The sequence below is a fragment of the Prionailurus bengalensis genome, chromosome A2, assembly GCF_016509475.1.
Source record: "Prionailurus bengalensis isolate Pbe53 chromosome A2, Fcat_Pben_1.1_paternal_pri, whole genome shotgun sequence".
Classification (NCBI taxonomy): Eukaryota; Metazoa; Chordata; class Mammalia; order Carnivora; family Felidae; genus Prionailurus; species Prionailurus bengalensis.
This window is the reverse complement of record NC_057348.1, coordinates 56,291,483-56,314,017: the sequence shown is the minus strand read 5'-3', so window position 1 is coordinate 56,314,017 and position 22,535 is coordinate 56,291,483. Positions and strand designations below refer to the sequence as shown.

The 22,535-nt window shown below is 49.9% G+C and overlaps 1 protein-coding gene and 1 long non-coding RNA gene across 2 annotated transcripts in view; one reads left to right on the top strand and one right to left on the bottom strand.

Annotated features, from left to right (window-relative positions):
• IQSEC1 (IQ motif and Sec7 domain ArfGEF 1) overlaps nucleotides 1-22,535 on the bottom strand; it is a 449,412-nt gene that overhangs the window by 319,874 nt on the left and 107,003 nt on the right.
• On the top strand, nucleotides 2,237-13,302 carry LOC122487562. The gene is made up of 5 exons (XR_006298406.1): nucleotides 2,237-4,817; nucleotides 9,344-9,505; nucleotides 9,980-10,034; nucleotides 10,208-10,280; nucleotides 12,019-13,302. It is a non-coding gene; the product is annotated as an uncharacterized LOC122487562 (long non-coding RNA).

Below are 22,535 nucleotides of genomic sequence, written 5' to 3'. Positions count from 1 at the left end.
TGGGCCTGTGGGCAGGAGCTGAAAGTTCAGTGGGGTCCTGAGGGTGGGGCCCTGAGAAGGTGGCCCGCTGCAAGCCAGGAGGAGAGGCCTCAATAGAAACCAACCCTGCCAGACCTCCATCAGGGGTTTCCAGCCTCCAGAAACGGTGAGGGAGTCCACGTCTGTTGTGCAAGCCATGCCGTCTGAGGTGCCGTGTCACGGCGGCCAGGGTCATCACCGTCTGCGGCCTCTGAGCCTCCGCACGTGCTCTTCCTCCTGCCTGCGGCGCTCTGCGTAGTCCACACCCCCTGACTACTGGTCCCTTTCGCAGCTGGGTCCCTCACGGCGGTGGCGGGGGGGGGGGGTGGGGGGGTGGGGGGGGTGGGTTGCGGCTCTCACCACCCTCTGGGAACTCGGCCAGGCCTCCCTACCTGCTCGGGCCTCTCAAGCAGACTGCCGTCTTGCACAGCAGGGCCCAGTCTACTGCTCAGATGTCTTTGAGTCACGGTTCCCTCAGTACTGCTCCCTGCCTCCCTGGCTCTTCACGGGGCCCACAGAAGTGCTCCCTCATAGGACGGACGGTGTTCCCCCGGGAAGGTCAGGACACCCTCGGACCCACAAGTTCTGCTCCTAGGTACAGGCCCCAGTGAAACACATGACTTTGTGGTAGGAAAAGACCGGATTCAGTGGGCAGAGAGGGGACGTTTAGGACCTGAAGTCCCTGGGTGGGGAAAAACACGCATTTTGGAACAATGCTGGGAGGGTCTGACCATAGCAAACCCCTTCAGGTGTGTGGTTCCCCTTAAGCGTGTACCAGGCACCAACCTCCTCCCCGTCAGGTCCCCCTCAGGAATGTGACAAAAGACCTGGCTAAAACTAAGTAGCAGGCCATAAAACGTATGACCCACAAGGGATTGATATGGCCACAGACCACCCCACACACAAGGGGGTCGAGGCAATCGGGAATGGGCAAACCAGCACCTAGAGTGATCAAGTCAATAAGGGTAGGACCTGAGAAGGAACGAGGGGGAAGGGAAGAGAGGGCTGACCGGAACCTTCTAAAACAGAGACCCTTGCCTAGAGGCCTTGGGCATTCACTTTCGAACACCCCCTCTCTGCAAAGAGACCTTTGCTACTGCCCTTCCTTTCTGATCTTCTACTCTAATCAACTGGCCTGCTGCTCATTTTGTGTCTCCCTCTTCATTCTTCGAAGTGGCGAGACAACAAACCCCGGGTACTGAGGTACTAAATAATCCCGCACCGATTTGGCCCAAGTGATGTGCTCCCTGAGCCCTGAGCTGGAAGAGGCCTCCTGTGTCTCTGCAGGAAAATGGGTGAATGTGGCCCATTCACACCAAACAAGGGATGCTAAGCGGCCAGGAGAACACACAAGCCCTGGCCACCCCCAGCAGCGGGGGGGAGTGGCTGAGGCAGCCAGAGAAGGCACATGTCACAATCCACCTGAATGAAGCAAAGCAGCCAAAACTCGGTGCCTCAGCCGAGAGATGCCCACCTGGGAGTTAAACCATGAAGCCACAAAAGTCGGGCCACCAGTCCTCCCCCAGAGAGACGTTGCTGTCGGGGGAACAGTATGTGGTCGCCGGGCTGCTGGGCACCCCCCCCTTGTGGACTTGGGTGGTGAGGGAAGGTGTCTGTACCATAGTGAATCTGTGGACCCCCCCCCCACACACACACCCTTACATATGTATACGGACACTTCGTATGTCCTCCATACGTAGAAGCCACAATTTTAAAATGGAAAAACAGGAACAGACTGTTCGGCAAGGTGACGAGTTATTTTCAAAAGAGGGCCAGAGCCCCCTCTCTGTTCCTCAAACATCCGGGCCCATCGTCATAGGTGGGTTCCTCTGGCCACACCCAGTGGCCCCTGCGCCCTCACCGGTAGCAAGTAAGGTGAAAAGTAGGTGTCTCCCAGTCACGTGTGTTCTAGTTGCCTGAACCCTCATTCTAGAAGGGCCATGGACTCCTGCCTGGCAATTCCAAGTGGCATCGGCACACGCCAACACAGGCCACACTGCCCCCCACTGTGGCAGGTGATGGATGACCAGAAGGGCCAACAGAAGCGTGTGATGCTTTCTCACCCCGGGGGATACAGCAAGGAGCCGATGAGGCCTCCATTAGCTGGAAGACACTCCAAAGCCGTCCTCCGGGGGCCTGGAGCCACAGGAGGTGCCATCCTTAGGAGCAGCTATAGAAGGTTCTTGTTTTGTTTTTGTTTTCCACTTCCTCAGAGCTGTGGCAGAAAAGCAAGCAAGCAGAGCCTGTGTGTGCACGCCCATGAGCACACGTGCATGTGCACATCTCACTCTTAATGTCCACCTTGACCTCGCCCTGCGGGAAGCCAGCCAAACTGTCCTGTGAGTGGCCCTGGAGAGACCCACGTGGTAAGGTCCTGATGCCCCGGCCACCAACCGTGTGTTGGTAGCTTACAGGTACATTTCCCAGCCCCCCGGCTGATGCAGCTCCAACCGACACCTTGCTGGCGATCTCAGAGACAGTGAGTCAGAACCACCCAGCTACCCTGCTCCAGGGCTCCTGACCCACGCTCACCAAGACAAGAAAAGGTCACCTCTGTAAACCGCTAAGTGTTGGGGTTGTTTGTTACACAGCAGTAGAAAATGCTCTTCAACGCCTCTCCCTCACATCACCCCACGGGGTAGCCTTCACTCCGCCCCATTTGAAGTGATCTTACTTGTTTACTGTATCTATTCCTCAGGAAGGGGGTGCTCCAAGGAGATAAGGGGTTTGTTAGGTTCACTGTGGCGTCTCCGGTGCTAAGACAATGTAGAGGCTGCTGGTTAGTGGCTGAGTTACAGTGACGCGTCAATGCCAGGAGCCCATCATTCTGGGATGTCCCGTGTCTGAGAAGCCAGGACATGCCAGGGAAACAAGAACAGACCCTTAGTCAGAGCTTCCTGGTCCCAGCCCCAGCACTGCCACTTCCTGCTGCCCAGTGGCCTCAGAATGTCACTCAACCTCTATGAGCCTCAGTTTCCTCATCTGTGGATCGAGGATGATAACGACCCCCACGAGTGCTATAAGGAGACAAGGCTCGAGTGTGACACACAGCAGCTGATTGATAAAGCCGCTTCTCTCGCCACCTGCCTGAGGTGTCACTTGAGAACGCGGGCTCCCGGCTGCTGGGCGGCCGCTCATGGGCAGACCTGCAGCGCAGGAGGGAAGGAGGGAGGGGTGATTCTGTAGTAGATGATGTGTCTCCAAGTGCCAGAGCCCACCGTGGGGCCTGGCATCCAGTGGGCTGCAGGGGGTGGGGGGATGTTTGTTACGTGAGCCCGTTAACAGAGCTGGCTGCCACCTCACACGCTAAGAGCGGCACACAGCGGTCCCTATTTAAACCGAGGATGGTCATGCTCATGTTTGAACCTCAAGGTATAGCGGCACAGTCTTAGGGCAGAAGGAGTAATAAATGCTGTGGGGAGAAGGAGCCGAGAGCAGCTGGGCAGAACTCTGGCAAGGGCGACACTTACACATGCACGCTTGGCCGTGGTGTCAGCATGGGTGAGGTGGCAGGTGGCTGGGAGCATACTGGAGCCCTCTGGTTCCCTGCCGAAGGGGGTGAGAACCAGGAATAGGGCGCCTTTCCAAACTGGCACGAACAGATGCAAGGTCACAAACGCAGCCTCACACCTGTTCAACCAACACCCGGAGCCAGCATGAGGCTTTACATGTGTGCACGCGTAGGCCATGGACGCGTTAGTTTGAGTGGCCCCAGACATGCCTGGAGACAAGGATTGTGGCACAAGTTGTTTATTTGGGAGGTGAAGGCGAGGGGGGAAGGGAAGTGAGAAAAGGAAGGGAAGGCAGCAAATCAAGGCTATCAAGCCACCCACCATGCAGGAGCCCACTACTGTGGAAAACAGGAACCGGGCCACTAGGAAGCCGTGTGCAGAGCTCTCCCAGCCAAGAGGCAAGGCAGCTGGCGTACTGGCTGAAGTGCCCCGGGAACACCGTCTCCACACTTCGGCCTACCGCCCAAGTGGCCAAGGGGTCTCCAGTAGCAAGGAGGTGCTGGCAGTTACAAGTCAGGCCAGTGTGTACTGAGGAGGCTAGGGCAAGGGACGCTGGTGGCCAGTGCTGTCTGGACTAAGAGAAAGCATCCCATTGTCCTTATGACAACACAATGGATGATTAAGCCTTCATGTGCCTTTCAGAAAGTCAAGGGTGTAAGGAACCATTCTGGTCACTCTTGTTTTGATTCTATGGTGGACCTTGCAGACTGAGTCATTAAACAAGGGTGCCGACCCCCTCCTTCCATGCCCTGTGGTAGTTGGTCTCTGGAAAAAACTGAAATCTACATTTCCCAGACACCCTTGCAGCTATGTTTCTGTGGGTGGTCTCACCTGCTCTAGATAGATGCCTGCCCAAGGTATAGAAGGTGGAAGTGAGCAACACAGAGCGGTGGACAGATGGGGCGCCCCGGCTGGCAGGGAACAGAAAGGTCTGGTTCTCCCACAGCAGCTGGCTCTAGTGTTTGGGCCTGAGCATCACAGACAGTGGTGTTTCCGTGGCAACAGTCTCAGGCAGGGTTAGCTGATTGTCCAGGCTATGCTGTCCCTGGCCATGGCACATCAAAGTTTATTCCCCTGGTAGTTCTGGAATCTCAATCCGAACACCCAGGAATAAATTCCACTCTGCTCAAACCAGAAAGAGTGGATTCTGGTGTCTGCGACTAATCACTGCGACTGGATACAAATTCAGATTCTGAAATCACCTCTATTGTGTTTTCTCGTGTGGAAGAAATACAGAAAAGCTTAAGAAAAACAAGTATAAATCATCTGCAATCCCACCACCTGGAGGTAATGACTATAACAGTTTTGCAGGTTTATCTCCAGGCTTTTTTTTTTTTTTAAATCTTTTTATACAGTCAAAAGACAGTTTGTACTGTTCTATGTCAGCTTTGCTCACTTAATGTGGATTAGAAACGTGCCCCAGTGACCCTGTTCCTGAGGCTTTTAGCAACCTGGACCGAATCAGAGTCCCCTCCATCGACTTTTTTCTTTAACCTCTCTACTGAGGTGTAACTGACCTACACAAAGGTGTACGTATTTAATGTATACAACCTGATGACGTATGAGATAAGTAACATCTGTAAAACCATCATGACTGTCTACACCATAAACACATCCATCACCTCCAAAAGTTTCTTCCACCCTCTTTATTTATTTATCTTTTTTTTCTTGGGGCGCCTGGGTGGCTCAGTCAGTTAAGCATCCAACTTCAGCTCAGGTCATGATCTCATGTCCCATGAGTTCAAGCCCCACGTCAGGCTCTGTGCTGACAGCTCAGAGCCTGGAGCCTGCTTTGGTTTCTGTGTCTTCCTCTCTCTGCCCCTCCCCAGCTTACACTCTGTGTGTCTGTGTCTCTCTCTCTCTCTCAAAAAATAAACATTAAAACAATTTTTTTTTAAACTGTTATTTTTTTCTGATATGAATACTTAACCTAAAAATCTACCCTCTATGCAAAGTTTTACATATATAAAAGGGCAACATTAATGATAGGCACTGTGCCATGTAAATCTCTAGGACTTACTCATCTTGTCCAACTGAAACTCTGTGCCCTTTGACCATCACCTCCCCATTTCCCCCTTTCTCCAGCCCCTGGAAACCACCATTCTACTCTCTTTTATATCTGACTATTTTCGCTCCCCCATCTAAGTGGTATTATGTAGTGTTTGTCCTTCTGTATCTGACTTATCTCACTTAGCATAATGTCCTTCAGGTTCGTCCGTGTTGTTGCAAATGGCAGGATTTCCTTCTTTTTACAGGCTTACTAATATCCCATTGAGACTATATACCACATTTTCTTTGTTCATCATGAGTCGATACGCATTTAGGTTGCTTCCATGTCTTGGCTACTGTGAACAATGCTTCAGTGAACATGGGGGTGCAGGTATCTCCTTGAGATTATTTTGATTCCTTTGGGTATGTACCAAGAGGTGGCGCTGCTGAATCATATGGTCACTCTATTTCTAATATTTTATCTGGCTTTCCTGTCAGGGTAATGTTGGCTTCATAAAATGAGTTCAAAAGTATCGTGCTTCTTCCTGTAGGTTTTGGAAGCATTTGAGGATTGCTATTAATTCTTTGAATGGTAGACTTCACCTGTGAAGACACCTGGTCTCACTTTCCCTTGTTGGGAGGTGTTTGGTTACTGATTCAATATTCTTATTTATTGTTAGTGTGTTCAAATTTTCTCTTTCTTCCAAATTCTGCCTTGGTAGGTTGTATGTTTCTAGGGATTTGTCCTATTCTTACAGGTTGTCCAATTTATTGGCATAAAATTGTTCATAGTCGTTTCTTTTCTTTTTTATTTCTGTGGCATCTGTTGTGATGTCTTCTCTTTCATTTACAATTTTCTTTATGTCCTCTCTTTTTTGTTTTAGTCTTGCTAAGGGTTTGTCAATTTTGTTTCTCTTTTCAAAGCACCAAACTTAGTTTCATCTATTTTTTTCTACTATTTTTCTATTTTCTATGTGATTTATTTCTGCTCTGATCTTCATTATTTCTTTCCTTCTGCTAAATCTGGGCTGTGCCTGTTCTTTTTCTAGAACCTTGAGGTATAAAGCTAGATTATTTATTTGAGATTTTTCTTTTTTATGGAGGTGTTTCTCAGGACCTGTTAATATTGTTTTTGCAAAGTTTTGGTATACTGTATTTTCATTTTCATGTGTCTTGAAATATTTTCTAATTTCCTTTTTAGTTTTTTCTTTCCAATGACTGTTCAAGGATATGTTGTTTAATTTCCATATATCTGTGAATTTTCCCATTTTCTTCTGTCACTGATTTCTAGCTTCATTCCACTGTGGACAGAAAAGATACCTGGGATGATTTTCATCTTGTTAAATTTGTTAAGACTTGTTTTGTGATCTGTTATGTGTTTTATCTATGAGAATGTTCTGTGTGTGCTTGAGAAGAGTGTGTATTCCGCAACTGTTGGGTGCTCTATATGTCTTTTAGGTACATCTTGTTTATAGAGTTGTTCAAATCTGCAATTTCCTTATTGATTTTCCATTTGGATTTTCTGTCCACTATTGAAAGTTGGGCATTGAAGTCTTCTACTACTGAAGTCTCCTTCAGATCTGTCAATGTTTGCTTTATATGTTTAGGAACTCTGATGTTCAGTGCATACATATTTATAATTGTTATATCTTCCTGTTGAACTAAACCTGTTATCATTACATAATGATCTTCTCTATCTCTTATAGTTCTTGACTTAAAGTCTATTTTATCTCATATAAGTATAACCACCCCTACTCTCTTTTGGTCACCATTTGCAAGGAGTATCTTTTATCTAGCCCTTCATTTTCAGCCCTTGTGTGTCTTTGAAGCTAAAGTCTCAATATGTACTCAATATGTAGTTGGAGCCTGTTGTTTTATCCATTCAGTCTTTCTATGGCTTTTGATGGGTGGGTTTAAACTATTTACACTTAGTTATTGATAGGTAAGGATTTACTATTGGCATTTATTCATCATTTTCTGTTTCTTTTGTAGTTATTTTATTCCCCTCTTACTCTTTTGCTGTCTTCCCTTATGATGTGATGATTTTTTTGATATTATATGCTTTGATTACTTTCTTTTTTGTGTGTATCTTCTTTAAATACTTCCTTTGTGGTTACATGAGGCTTACACACAACATCTTATAGTTTTAACAGTCCATTTTAAGCTGATAACAACTTGATTTCCATCACATACAAAAACTCTACACTTTTACTCCCCCCACACACATTTTATGTTATTGATGTCACAATTTGCATATTTTATATTGTGCATCCTTAACAAATTTTATAGTTTTAGTTATCCTTAATACTTTTGTTTTTTAACTTTTATACTTGGGTTAAGAGTGATTTATGTATAATCATTACAGTATTGCACTGTTCTTTATTTGTCTTTATATTCACCCTTACCAGTAAGACTTATACTTTCATATACGTTTGTGTTGCTGTTTAGTGTCCTTTCATTTCAACTTGACAACTCCCCTCCCTTGGTCTAGTGAGGGGTGCCTGGGTGGCTCCGTAGGTTTAGCATCCAACTTTGGCTCAGGTCATAATCTCGTAGTTTGGGAGTTCAAGCCCTGCATCAGGCTCTGTGCTGACAGCTCGGAGCCTGGAGCCTGCTTCAGATTCTGTGTTTCCATCTCTCTCTGCTCCTCCACTTCCACACTCTGTCTCTGTCTCTGTCTCTGTCTCTGTCTCTCTCTCTCTCTCTCTCTCAAAAACAAATAAACATTAAAAAAAAAGGCCTAGTGATAACAAACTCCCTTGATTTTTGTTTGCCTGGGAAAGTTTTGATCTCTCCTTCATTTTTATTTTTTTTAAGTTTATTTATTTATTTTGATGCCGGGTAGGGGGGCAAAGAGAGAGGGAGAGAGAGAATCCCAAGCAGGCTCCGCTTTGTCAGTGCAGACCCAAATGTGGGGCTAAAACTCACAAATTATGAGATCATGACCTGAGCCAAAACCAAGAGTCAGATGCTTAACCAACTAAGCCACCCAGGTACTCCTCTGCTTCATTTTTAAAGGGGAATTTTGCCAGGTAGAGTATTCTTGGTTGGTAGATTTTTTTCCTTCAGCGTTTTGAATATATCATTCCACTCTCTGCTAGCCTTCAAGGTTTCTGCTAACAATTCTGCTGATAATCCTAATGGTGTTCTGTTGTATATGATGAGTTGCTTTTCTCTTGCTGTTTCCAAACTTTTCGACTTTTGACAATTTTCATGTGCTTCACTGTAGACCTTCTTAGATTCAACCTATTTTGTATCTTTTGGGCTTCATGAATCTGGATGTCCATCTCTCTTCCTAGATTTGGGGAGTTTTCAGCCATTACTTCTTTAAATAAGCTTTCTGCCACCTTCTCTTCTCTTCTTCTTCTGGAGCACCCATTATTTTATATTGGTTTTCTTGATGGTGCCCCATAAATCCTGTAGGCTTTCTTAGCTCTTTCTTATTCCTCTTTCTTTTTGCTCCTCTGAGTAGACAGTTTCAAATATCCTCTCCTCAAGTTCACTGATTCTTGCTTCTACTTGATCAAGTCTGCTACTGTACTGACTTTTTCAATTCAGGCATTGTGTGCTTTAGCTCCAGAATTTGTTTTGGTTCTTTTTTATGGTTTCTCTTTGTTGAACTTCTCATTTTGATCATAGATTGTTTTTCTACCTTTTGTTGTCTATCTGTGCTCTCTCATAGTTCAATGAGATTTTTAAAATGACAATTTATAATTCTTTGTAAGGCAATTCATAGATCTCCATTTCTTTGGGGTCAGTTAATGAAGTCTTGTTTTGTTCCTTTGGTGATGTTATGTTTCCCTGATTCTTCATGATCTTTATAGCCTGTGGTGGTGTCTGCACATATAAAGAAGTAGCCACCTCTTCCAGTATTTTTGGACAGGATTTGGGAAGAAAAGACCTTCATCAGACAGCCTGCCTAAAGATTCTGGAGATCTCTCAAACCTTTTCTATGGACCACTCCACTTCCACTACATTCTGGGGAGGTAATCTTAGGATTGTGTGCCTTCTCTAAATCCCACAGAGCCATGCCAGGTGCTGAGAGTTACCCATTGCTTTCCCCTAGGGCATTGCCCTAATATGCCAGGGCACTGGGTGCAGGTTCCACTTCCTCCCCTCCCCTCTGTAAAGCATGCCTTAGGATTTTGTGCCCTCTCCCTACCCTACACAGCCATGTTGAGTGCCAAGAGTTAACCACCCCCTTTCCATAGGGTAATGCATCAATATGCCAGGACAATGGGTAAAAGTTCCACTTCTCTCCATCCCTCCTGAGGAAACAGTTTCAGAGTTATGCACCTTCTCCCAATCCTGCAGAATCAAGGCTATTGCCGAGATCCTTCCTAGATGTGGAGATCTGCATGCCATGTGTGGGGATGTGTGGAGCCCCATCTGTGGGGGGTTGTGGTTTGGGGATATACATGCTAGTTGCTATAAGCGTCTGCCCTTTACTTTGTTCTCAGCTGCTCTCCGATGATCCAAGCCATACCAATTTCCTCAGTGCTCTAATGTGCCAAGGTAAGCAGGGCTTTTGGGAATTGCCCCCAAAGGTCAGGAAGCTGGACCCTCTCTTGTTCTTTCTCCTGAGGGAGAAGTCATGGACTATGGGGATCTCTCTTGGCTCGGAGTTTTGTTGGTCGGGGGTAGGGATGATGCATGCAAAGTGCAACTGCTCCTTTTACCCTTTTCAGTTTGACTGATGCTGGATTTTGTGGTCCACTGGGGTGCTGATACCTTCAACTGAACTCCAGAGCTCTCAAAAAGGTATTTTGTATGTAGGTGATTGGCAAGTCAGTGTTTCTGTGGGGGGAGATACGCTAGGACCTTCTATTCTGCCTTCTTACTGATATCATTTTCCTTCTCCATCCACTGTTATAACACTTTAAGAACAAAAGACATACTCTACCCACAGCCTACAAGGCCGGAGGAGTCTGGGGACTGCTCGTTTCTCCAGCTTCCTCAGCATCCAGCTTCCTCCTGGCTCACCGTGCTCCAGCCACACATCTCCCAAACAGCTAATCTCCCCACCTCCAACATGCTGGTAATTCCCATTCCTTCTGCCTGGATGATCTTTTCCTACCTGTTTGTTTCGCTGGATCCCTCTCATCTTTTGGATTTCACTTTAAATGACAGCTCCTAGGACAAGCTTTCCCTATTTGCCACATCTGAACAGTCCTTCCCAACCCACCCAGGATTCTCTACCACATAACCCCATTCTTTCTTTGTTGTGCTGGTCACAGTCTGAAATTGTCTCATTTGTCCACTTGCTTACTGTCTGTCTTGCCCAGTAGAATGTCAGCTCCACGAGGCCAGGCACTGTGTCTATCCGGTTTATCACTATATTCCCTGCTTATTCCCCCCCAAATTGTTTTTTAAAGCAACATTTCAAATGGTAACACAGCAGTCAATGTTCAATGTGTCATACTTGACTTTGCCCTTTCCTATTTGTGAATACATAGTAGTTTCTGAGTATAAATAATACTGCAATTGACATCTTTGTGCATAATATTCTTTGTCCCTGCCTCTTGTGACTTTGCTAAGCAACAGTCTCAGAAGTAGAAATAGCAGCTCCATCAAAAAGCATGAATATTTTTAAGGCTCCTTCATACACACGACCACACTGTCTTCCAGAAAGTCTGAATTAAAGACCTAACATAGGTCCCACCACCCCTGAATGTGAGGGCTAAGAGACGAGAGATGAGTCTTTAGCAGTGCACATAAATCAACTGGGCACCTGATTAAAATTCAAATTCTGATGGAGGAGGTCTGGAGTGGGGCTCAAGATGCTATGTTTTTGGGGCGCCTGGGTGGCTCAGTCGGTTAGTGTCCAGCCCTCGATTTTGGCTCAGGTCATAATCTCCCAATTATGAGATCAAGCCCTGTGTCAGGCTCCATGTTTAAGATTTTTCTCTCTCCCTCTCCCTCTGCCCTTCTCCCGCTCACACTCAATCTCTCTCAAAAAAAAAAAAAAGATGCCTTATTTCTAACAAACTCCGAGGAGAATCCCTCCAGAGGTTCTCATCCTCATGCTGTTTGCCATCAGTGTCCAGGTTCCCTACTGATACAGCCTCTGGGCACCTGTGCCATATCCATCCCCAAGCCCCCAAGGCCAGCAGCCCCAGCAGGAAAGCCTGTGCTTGTTTCCAATTCTTCTTGTCTCCATTTGGTTCTTAAGTCCAGGCTCCATGACACCTGGTGTTACGTGCAGTTCTTAGGGGTTTTGAGTTGGGTTTTCCACCAGTTGTGGGGTGCACTTATCCCTTAAGATCCTAGGATGCTCCACTGTCCCGGATGGGACCATAGACATCTGTGACTATGTTTCCTGCCTGCCCTTTACTTCCTCATCTTATACCAATAATACATCTTTTTTCCTTTGAAGACCTTGCCCCATCAGTTTTTCCTAGTCTATATAATTTGGGGGATGTTAACTCTCTACAGAATCAAAAGGTGGGCACATAACCTAGATCTGGCCAATCAGTGGATTTCATGCCTTTTGTTTTAGTAACAGATCCAAGGCTGGACATGTGACCTGGGCCCAGCAAACCCATGCCAGGACTTGCCACAGAACTTTTGTGAACGAGAACCTCTCTTCCCTTGGGGAGCTGTTGGGGCTACCATCCGCAACAAACTGATTAGACAGTGAGGCCAACATGGAAAGCAGAGGGCGAAGGTAACTCCTGATGACACAACGTGAGTTGCTGGGTAAAACCGGACCCGATGCTGTTTTGACTTGGATGGGAGTGGACTACAGGGAGCTGGGACCAAAGCCAGCAAAGCAACACACGAGCTTGAGCACTGATGTTCGTGCATGTCAGTGTGTTCAGCATAAACTATGGAGGGAAGAGGACTCCAGAAAGAGAACCCCTAAGAGCGTGCATGCACACATCACGCTCACAGTTCAGGCCACAATAGTGCGGGTCATGGCAGGGGGCTGGGAGGACCTACAGTCAACAGAGGAAGGTCTGCTCTAGCTGAATAGGAGGCTTTACCACATTGTTGGCATCTCTGTATGATACGCAATTAGCTTTGAAACAAGAATAAAAATAAGGCATCAGTCAGCTATAAAGTAGCTTAATGGGTGCATGAATCAAAACAGCATTTAAATATGGTACAGCAGCCTATTTGGAGTCTTCAAAAAGCCTCGTGCTGTTGATCTCTCCCCAAGGAGGAAATCCTTGGTGTTGCTGCCCTCTCTTTCTTATGCATGAACAGGGCCTTCTAATGCATCATCTCCTGGGATCCACGGAGGGACAGGTGGCTGGGTCAAGGTCACTCAGGCTACTGAGGCACAGCAGACCTGCGGACAAAGGTCTTCCTACTACAACCCCGGGTTTGACGCATCACCAGAGGCAGGTTTCCTCAGGAGCCACGGAGGCTGAAGCCGCAGGGCCCTCACTTGTGTGACCCTTTCTTAGATCTGACACGTAATTCTGGGTTCTTTTTCTTAAAAAGTGCCACCCAAAAATATATAAGTTCTACGCTCTAGGCCCACAAGGCATGGATCAGCCCCAATCCCCAGCCACACCCGAGGCTGTTTTCCCACTCCTTTCTCCCCATCTTTCAAGAACCCCAAACCCACAGGGCGTTGTCACAGACTTGAAATAGCTACTCAAAGCCTCTGCTGCCAGAACGTCTCTGCTCGTCCTTATCTGCAGTTTCCTCCCCATTACTGATGATTTAGACACTTGTTATGTAAATGACATCTACAGAGACCCATTCTGTGAAATGCTTACAGGACTCTTTTAACGTCTTCATCATTTTAAAAATAAAACCAAACCCTCCTGCTTCTCCCTGGGCCAGTTGCTGGGAGTCCACAACCCCCATCCCTTGGGCCATCTCAGGGACCTCTTTCCCATGCTTTCTAACCTGTCAGGGCTGGACGAGGGCTGATGTCAGTCACACTTGCTTGGCCCAGACTCGGTTTCTGCCCAGACGTCCCCTCCCTGCCCCTCAAGCCTTCTGAGACTTTCAAGGGCATCCCAGTCTTAAGACTGAAGGGACACACCTGCTCTCCCCACCCCTGTGCTCAGGGGCCCCCAGAGCTGGCAGCGCTAGACCAGAGAGAGGGGGCTGTCCAGGGGTAAAGGCGGGGGGTAGGGGGGGTCTGGCACCCTGCCCAGAACCACCTTAGGGCTTCTCACCTTCCTCCCTAGAATGTGATTCTCAGCACCCCACACTCCCAGTACAAAAGGGGACCCCCGCTTCTCCTGAAGTTACATGACTGATGTTCATGGTATCATGCTGCAGAACTGCTTGAAAAGTAATAGTTCCAATGATAATAATTATTGCTTTTTATTTTATTTTATATTATTATTATTACTCTTATTATGACAACTAACATTCACTCAGCTTGTACCACAAACCAGGCCCCATTCCAATCATTATACGCGTACTGACTCATTTAAACCTCGTGATGTCCCAGGAGACAGGCGGTGCCTTGACTTCATTTAACTTTTCCGCTCTCTGGGGCTTCTTTGTTTTAATTGCAAAAGGAACACATGCTCGTTGGAGCGAACCAAATCGTCCAGAGCTGTGTAAGAGCACGTCCACAGTGTCCCCCGTGCCCCCACTCTCTCCCTTCCGTCCCTGTCTACTGCACTCCCCTGGCCTAACCAAGGAGAGCGGTTTCAGGTACCCCATCTGTGCATATGCCAATGTGTGCCAGCGCATATTGGGAGGCTCTCTTAGAATCATCCTCCCCATGCTATGGAGGAGGGAAGTGCAGCTCAGAGAGGTTGAGTGACTCCCCCAAGGTCACATAGCAGGCGAGTGGAGGAGCTGACACTTGACTCCCGAATTTAATGGCAAAGTCTGTGACCCTATCCACTGGCCCGCATTGCCTCCAAAAGTCTTATCGGCTTCGAACAAAATGGGTGGTAATGATCATAATGATAGAAAATAGCAGTGCACATTGATTACGGAGCACAGTACCATTTGGGGTACGTTATACACACTCATCTAGACTTTACCAAAGGCTACTACTCTCACAGCCTCTCTCCCATTTCACAGAGAAGGGAACTGAGGTATCATGAGGGGAAGCCACTGTCCCAGGTCATGCAGCTATAAGCAGTGACAGAGCAGGATACAGACTCCAGGTCCTCAACTATAAAGTCAGCCCAGGAAGGATGTTGGGGTAGGAAAGGGCAGGGTTTGGTAGGATGGCCACTGTCCGCATCTCGAACTCAGAGGGACGGATGAGAGTGCCTCACGCTGACCACCTCAGGGCCTTTGCACAGGTGGTTCCTCCATGACTGTTACCCCTTGCTTGGCCTAAATAATGCTTGTTACCCTTCCGGCTCCCAGCTTACTTAGCAATGAGGCCCTGGGGCCCCTGGGTAAATCCCGGTGCTTGCCCCTGTAGCCCTGGTGCCCAGCAGACGTGGGGCAAACGTGTTCAGGGGGCAGTGCTCCATGAATAATGTGTTCCCATAGGAGGAAGGCTGCGCCAGGCTGAGGGGATACCGTTCGTGAAGCAACGGGGTGAAGGGATGCTGGTGGCTAAACAGGCCTGGTTCCTAGGGAAGCACAGGAAGGGTGGGGATATGGCAGAGCAAGCCTGGACCGTGGGAGGCACTGCGGAGGGTGGAAAGTGGCAGGGCAGGAGGCAGGGCCACCAGGAGGAACACCAGCAGAAGGCAAGAGGGAACCAGGAAGGACTATGGGCATCTGTTGGAGTTCAGAGCCAGACTTCAGAGTTCCTAATAATAGCAGACACCTGAAAAGCAGAAGCCAACACCTCAATGGGCAGTGCTACTCACTATGGCTCGGGGAAACTGAGGTAGGAGCATTGCTTCATGTCTGCTGGGGGCTCCTTGGCTAGGCCTGGTTCTCACTCCGCAAGGACCCCGCAGGCAGCACAGGTGCTGGGTGTGGACACACAGACCTGACTCTGGACAGGAGTCCTAGAGCCCACCCGCCCCTCCCTGCTGTGTGCCACTAAGGCAAATCCTACTCACTCTGGGCCTCGAGCTACCCACCTGCAAAATGGAGATATGAGAAACCATGGAAGGAATGAGCAAAGGTGTTTTGGGAATACGACAGCTATAAACAAAAAATAAACAGCTCTCTGTTCCTGGGTTTCCCACAAGGCAAGTGGTAAAATGTTTCTGAACGAAGAAGCAGGTGAATGCATGAATGGCCGCCCTGTTCCCTCCCCTCACATCATGGCGAGTGGTTTAATGAGTCCAGTTGGCATCTACTGCCCTTTTTAAGAATCTCCAAAGGGGCGCCTCAGTGGCACAGTCGGTTAAGCGTCCGACTCTTGATCTCGGCTCAGGTCATGATCTCACAGCTCGTGAGTTCAAGCCCCGCATCGGGCTCTGTGGCTGATGGTGCAGAGTCTGCTTGGGATTCTGTCTCTCCCTCTCTCAGCCCCTCCCCTGCTTGTGCTCTGTCTCTCAAAATAAATAAACTTAAAACAATTTTTTTTTAAAAAACTTTAAAAATCTCCAAGGAGTTTCCCTCTCCCCGTGAGAGGAGAGGGCACCCTGAGCACTGTGAATCGGGACGCCACCAGCAGAGAAGGGCTGTTCCATTTTCCACCGCCACCAGGCCGTGGCATAGGGGCCACAGACAGACGAGTGGTGCCCAGAAGCCACTGTGGAGGCAGCCGGCACTCGGGCCAGCAGTAAGGAGCCCAGAAGTTTCCTTCTGTAAATGGCCAACTGTAAAAGGTACCTGTGGGCAAGAACAATCCATGCGGCCTGGGTCAGGCGGAAGGCAGAGAGCTGGAACCTTAGAAACGGTCCAGTCGAAGCCGCCTGCCCGCTTTAAATGCTTCTGTGGTCTCCTGGGTGAGAATTAGAAACTCTTTTGGACAAGATGATTTTTCAGAAAGGAGGATGGATTTAGAATGAGAATGACATATCCAAATAGGCTCTATCAGACCTTGAGCAAGTGCTATATTTTCAACGGTGCTGATTTAATTCTCTCATACCAGGCCTCCGGGGCATCCAGGGGCTTCTCCACCCGAAACCCCCTGCTGGGTGGTCATCAAGTAAAGCACCAGGGACAGGTTCTTGTCAATGAGGTTCTGGGGGCTCTGTTTCCCTAACACATTTTCTCAGCCACCAAAATGAGCCCAGCCCAAACTATCTCACCTGGCCGAGCAATGAGACTGGTCAGGTCTCAGATGGTGATGCTGGGAGGGAGCGGGAGACCAGAGTGTGCCCAGTGGAGAGCCCCAGCCAGTGAGGAGTGCCCAGGGGCGCTGTCCCGGGGCAGGGGAGCAGGTAGAGTCAGGGCCCCCAAGGGCAGCAACGTCAGCACCAGGGGAAACAGAAATTGTGGCTCACAAAAACTGTCAAAACACCTACAGGGATCTCAAGATGGAATGGTTGTGCCTGAAAAACAGAGCTCCCTGTCCCTGGAAGGGACGCAAGAGTCAGTGTGGGTGCACAGGGCGTGCAGAACAGATGAGGGGTCTCGGTCCCCAGGAGGTGCCAGGATGCTAAGATCTGGCTGTTCCTGTTAAACAAAGGGCAGGAGCTCCTCCTCGCTGGCTAGGGCCGGTCGAAGGAGCACAGACTGTGGTCCGTGGGGAAAATAAGCCCACGTCACACATGTTTCCGCTTATAGGTGCATCATTTCACAGAAGACATTCCAACAAAGCTCAGCAGAGAGCCACCTGCTCAGGGTTCCGCGTGTGGGAGGCTCCTGAAGGGGGCAACGGTGGGGTCGAGCATCCCAGGCCGAAGGATCAGGGAGGGGTTTCTGAGAAGAGACCCGAGGGCAACCAGCTACTGGAGAGAGCCCAAAACATGTCTTCACCCCTCCAGAACCCAGGGTGGGATATGCAGGCCCCAGCCCGGATGTCTGTAGGCCGGGACATTGTCTACATTCACTCACGCACAGGCCATCGGCGGGTAGGACACAACCCTGCTATCCAAATTACATTTGCGGGGGGCGGGAAACTGACACTTTCTTCTTCCCTCCTTCCTTGGCTGGGTCCTCCAAGGCCAGCAAAGGTCTCAGCCTCCAGCCTGCCAAGGTGGGTCGGGGAGGGCGACAGCTGGGGAGCGATTGCAACCAGGGCCTCGCACAGGAGGCCTGTCTTCCCCAAACCGTTGTTGAGTGAAGGAGAGGGGTGAGAACAGCAATGGTGTGACTTAGAGCACTGAAAAAGAACGGGCAATAGGGAGCTACAGCAGGATCTGGAGCAGAGGAGTAACAGGACAAAAATGGGGTTCCAGAGAAAGCACGTGAGCCATCTGGTAGTGGTGTACAAAGCAGACACGATGGGGATGAATATAACGACCAGCAGGATGACAAGCCCTCCCGGAGGGCAGGTAAGGGGACTGGCACGTTCTGAGGAATATGTCTCTATCACGGCATTCTGTCCTCACACACTAACTCTGCAGGGCGGGGACTGCCACTGTCCCCTTTGCACAGAGGTACAGTGGCCTGCCAGGGTCACCGCAGGTACGCAGTGGCACTGGCTCCATGCTCCATGGTCGGCTCTGGGGCCAGTGGACAGGCAGGACAGTGTGCTCTGTGTCTCTGGGGAATTCCTCAGCAAGCCGGGCCTCAGTCTGCCCATCTGAGACCTGGGAGTGAGTGATAAATGCCCCTCTCTCAGGTTCTCTCTGACCCCAAAGACTCTCTGTGATCTTCCCACTGCACGGCAGGCAGAGACCGCCCTTGGAGGAAGCCTCGCATGCATTTTCAGGAAGAAGGGCAAAAAACCCAAACAACAACAACAACAAAAACCCCACTCTCCAATGGTTTTCTTGAAAGGCTAGTTTTAACCCAATGGCTGGCATTTTGATTTTTTCCCCTAAGAAGAGTCTGGAAGGAATTATCTAGTGTTAACAAAATTGGGGAACCTTCCCAGGACTTTAGGATTCGACTTCTGTAACCGCTCTGGCTAGGTCAGTCACCTTGAAACAAAATCCAATACTCTCTTTGACGGGGTACCTTGTCGGGAATTTTTAATGTGCCTTAGCCACGCTGTGTATGAGGAAGAGGGGCAGACACCTTGGCTCAGGGTCCCCTCCCACTGGCATGGCTGAGCTGCTGACACTCACTTAAGAGACCCGGCCCCTGGACAGAGGCAGGCCCCAGGGTGCCTCCGATCCTCCCGGCCTACGGGCACCTGTAGCCCCTCCTCCCCGCCCTGGTGCCACACGGGCCCCCACGTCAGTCCCTGTGTGTCAGGCCCTGGGGACCGGACCCAGAGCAGCCTGGCCCAGCTGCCCAGGAGGGGCCTCCTGCTGGCAGAGGAGGGAAACGCTCCTGGAATGAGGGGGCTTGCAGGTCGTCCTGTGGGCTGGAGCCAGCCCTTGAGGCACTCCTGAGGTCTCTGAGGACAATCTCAGAAGTCTTATGCTGTCAGCAGCAGACGCCTCGCCCCTGCGCAACGCCAGGAAGGTCCTGCCTCCTATTTCAACAAGAGGGTTTCAACCTCCAGAGAGAATCAACGTGGGCTGAAAACAAACCATACACGGTCAGCCCCAAGCTCTCCCCCGGCGGGGACCGGCATATCCAACTGGCCCCGGCATGTCCCCGTGGATGTCTGACGGACATGGCAAACACTCGGCCGCGGCTGGACCCGCAGCCTCCCTCTAGGCTTTCCCATCTCAGCCGGGGCCCATCCACCTCTCCAGGGGCTCAGGCTAAACACCTGGGCCAGTCTGTGTCCCTCCTCGTCTCGCGCACCCTCATCTCATCCACCGCCAGGCCTGGGGGCTCCACCCTTAGAATTGCCCAGAATGTGCTCCTTCGCCACCTCTCCGCCCAGGGCTCCGGGCCAAACCACCGCCAATCCTCCCTGTCAAGGTTGCGGCCCCCTGCTCTGCCCTCACCGTGGAGTCTGTTCCCCGCATGCTGCCAGACGGACCCTGCTCAGACCACATCGGGCTATATCCCTCGTCTCCACTCCTGCCATGGCCACCCCTGAGGTGAAGCCAGGACCTCCCCGGCCTTAATGATGGGGCCGACCTCATTTCCTGCCCGCTGGCCACCCACCCACTCCAGCTGGCTGGCCTCCCCATCTGCCCTTATTCTTGTCCTTCCTCCTAGGATGCTCTTCCCAATGACCACACAGTTCCCTCACGTCTGTCTTTCAAGTCTTTGCTCAAATTTCCCCTTCTCAGTGAGGCATTCCCTGACCTCCCCCTCTCACTACACGGACCTCTGGGTGGTCTCAGTCTGCCTGCATGCGACACATTCTCCCCAACCACCTGCGAGGCCCCAAGAGCTGGCCAGAATCCTGGCTCTGCCACTTACCAGCTGTGTGACTTTGGGCAAGGTACTTAACCTCTCTGTGCTTCCATTTCCTCATTTGGAAAATGTACCCTCTCTCTGGGTTATTACAGAAATTAAAGTGAGTTAATATGTATCAACTGTCTGGAATACAGCAGATGTCCAATTAGCTATTATTAGAATCGTTACCGCGTGCTATGGGCCAAGGGGTTTGATCGCTAGGCTCTAGTCCACCTCTGCCCTCACTCTCCATGTGACCTTGTGCAAGTCCCTTCCTCTAGCTGCCAAACATGGAGATTAGCCAATAAGCGGTCTGAGACCCTGGGGTGGTTTTAAGACACGCCCACAAAATGTTTGATACTCCCTTGTTCAAAAGGCAGCTCTGAATCTGGCCTCCACATAGGCTGGACTCAGTGACTTTTTTCGAATGAATAGAATGTGGCAGAAAAGTGATGGCGGGTGGTTCCCAGTGTGACAGACGTTGCTGTCCCTCCTTGCTCACTCGGGGAAAGCCAGACGCCCTGTGAGGACCCTTAGGCAGCCTCTGGAGAGGCCAGCATGGGGAGGACCGAGGCCTGCCCATACCACATGGGTGACCCAGCTTAGAGGTGGGTCCTCCAGCCCTAGGCGAGCATTCAGATGATGCAGCCTCAGCCATCGACTGAACTGTGGTCCAGGTGAACTCTCACCCGAGCCACCCCAGACACTGGGAACGTAGTAAATATTAAGGTTCTAAGCCTCTTGGTTTAGGTAATTTGCAATGGAGCAATAGACAAAATACAGCCCCTTCCCCTCTGACACTCCAGATCCCTACGGGAGCCCCTTTCTTGCACCCACCTCCAGCCCCAGCCTGAGCCCCAGCCCCCTCCACTCAATGCCATTTCATGAGATCAACTAGGGTAGCTGAAAACCTTTAACGGGCTCTCTGATCAGCCTGCAAAGCAGCAAGGAAAGAAATATGCTAAATACAGCTTTCAAGTTCTCATTCCTGAAGCAAGCCCCAAACAAGCACCAGGCCCCAGGATGGGGCCCGCGGGGCAGGGTGCACCTCCCAGAGGAGCTGCGTGGGACCCTCTGATGTCCTGGAGTGCCAGGAAGCAAGGGGAGAACTACGTCAAAGCAAAGCAGACAGACCCAAACACCCAGAGCCATCTCCCTGCCTGAAACAGTGAAAGTATATACATTTATTTTTAAATGCATCATTGAGTTATCTCAAAATTAAGGACATAGTTGGAACAAAACCAAATCAACTGATGAATAGATAAAGAAAATATGGTCCATCCACACAATGGAATATTATTTGGCCATAAAAAGGAAAGAAGTGCTGATATGCTACGGTGGGGACGAACCTTGCAAGCATTGTGCTAAGGAAAGAAGCCAGACACAAAGGACCACATATTGTAGGATTCCATTTAAACTGCACACTCAGCAGGGCGCCCGGGTGGCTCAGTCAGTTAAGCATCTGACTTTGGCTCAGGTCATGATCTCACGGCCTATGGGTTCGAGCCCCGCGTCGGGCTCTGTGCTGACAGCTCAGAGCCTGGAACCTCCTTTGGATTCTGTGTCTCCCTCTCTCTCTGCCCCTCCCCCACTCATGCTCTGTCTCTCTCCATCTCTCAAAAAATGAATAAGCATGAAAAACATTTTTTTTTAATTGCACACTCAGAACAGGCAAATCTACAGACACAAAATGTAGATTAGGGGTTGCCAGGATCTGGGGAAAGGTGGAATGGAGAGTGAATGCTAATTAATGGGTATGGAGTTTCTTTTGGGGGTGATGAAAACATTCTGGAATTAGGTAGTGGGGGATGGCTGCACAACTCTGCAAATACATGGAAAACCATGAAATTGTACACTTTTTTTTCAGTTTACTTATTTTGAGAGAGAGCACAAGCGTGAGCAGAGGAGGGGCAGAGAGAGAGGGAGAGAGAGAATCCCAAGCAGGCTCCGTGCTGTCAGCACAGAGCCCCCCCCGTGGGGATCGATCCTACAAACTGTGAGATCATGACCTGAGCCGAGGTCAAGAGTCGGATGCTTAACTGACTGAGCCACCCAGGAGACCCTAAATTGTACACTTTAAATGGATGAATTTTATGGTTTGTGAATCATATCTCAATAATGTTGTCAAAAGCAACAGGATTGAAAGTATGGCCCCCACCAAGGAGGGCGCTGGAATAGGAGGGCTCGCTCAGCTGAGACCCTGAGTGCTATACCTGCAGGGGTGCAAAGCAAGCCAGCAGCGAGGAAGCTGGCTTTTCTGTCTTTAGCTTGGTGCTGATCAGAGGGAAAAACAGAAGTCCCCCCAAGAATTCATAATGGCAGAGATGAGATAGGCCGGGAACTGTGCAGAGCAGGGCCAGGAATAACACCAGAAGTGGGGCCCTTCCTCCCTGAACCTGAGGGCTCGGGACATAAACAGCTTCGTCTCCTCTGAGGACATTAACCCTGAAATGCCAGAAGCAAGCCAGGCGGTTAGGACTGCAGAATACACCCACGCGGGCCCCTCACCCCCACATACTCCCGCCCCACCTCAGGAAGCTGTTGGGTCTCTATTCTGAGTCTATTCCTGTGGCCCCTGGGTGAGGTGACAGAGGCATCTTGCCGACAACCTTTGAACAGAGAAAGATGCCAAACCAGGTGGCGTCCGCCCTGCGTGTGCCATGCGAGTCCCCTGCTGGCCCTGCTGCTGGTCGAGCAGCTGTCGGTGTGCACGGCCAACCACACTGCCGGTCATGTTGTTGGTCACTCTGCAGTCCTCACGACCAACCACACAACTGGCCATGCTGTTGGCCACCGGGCCTCCCATCCGGAGAAGGC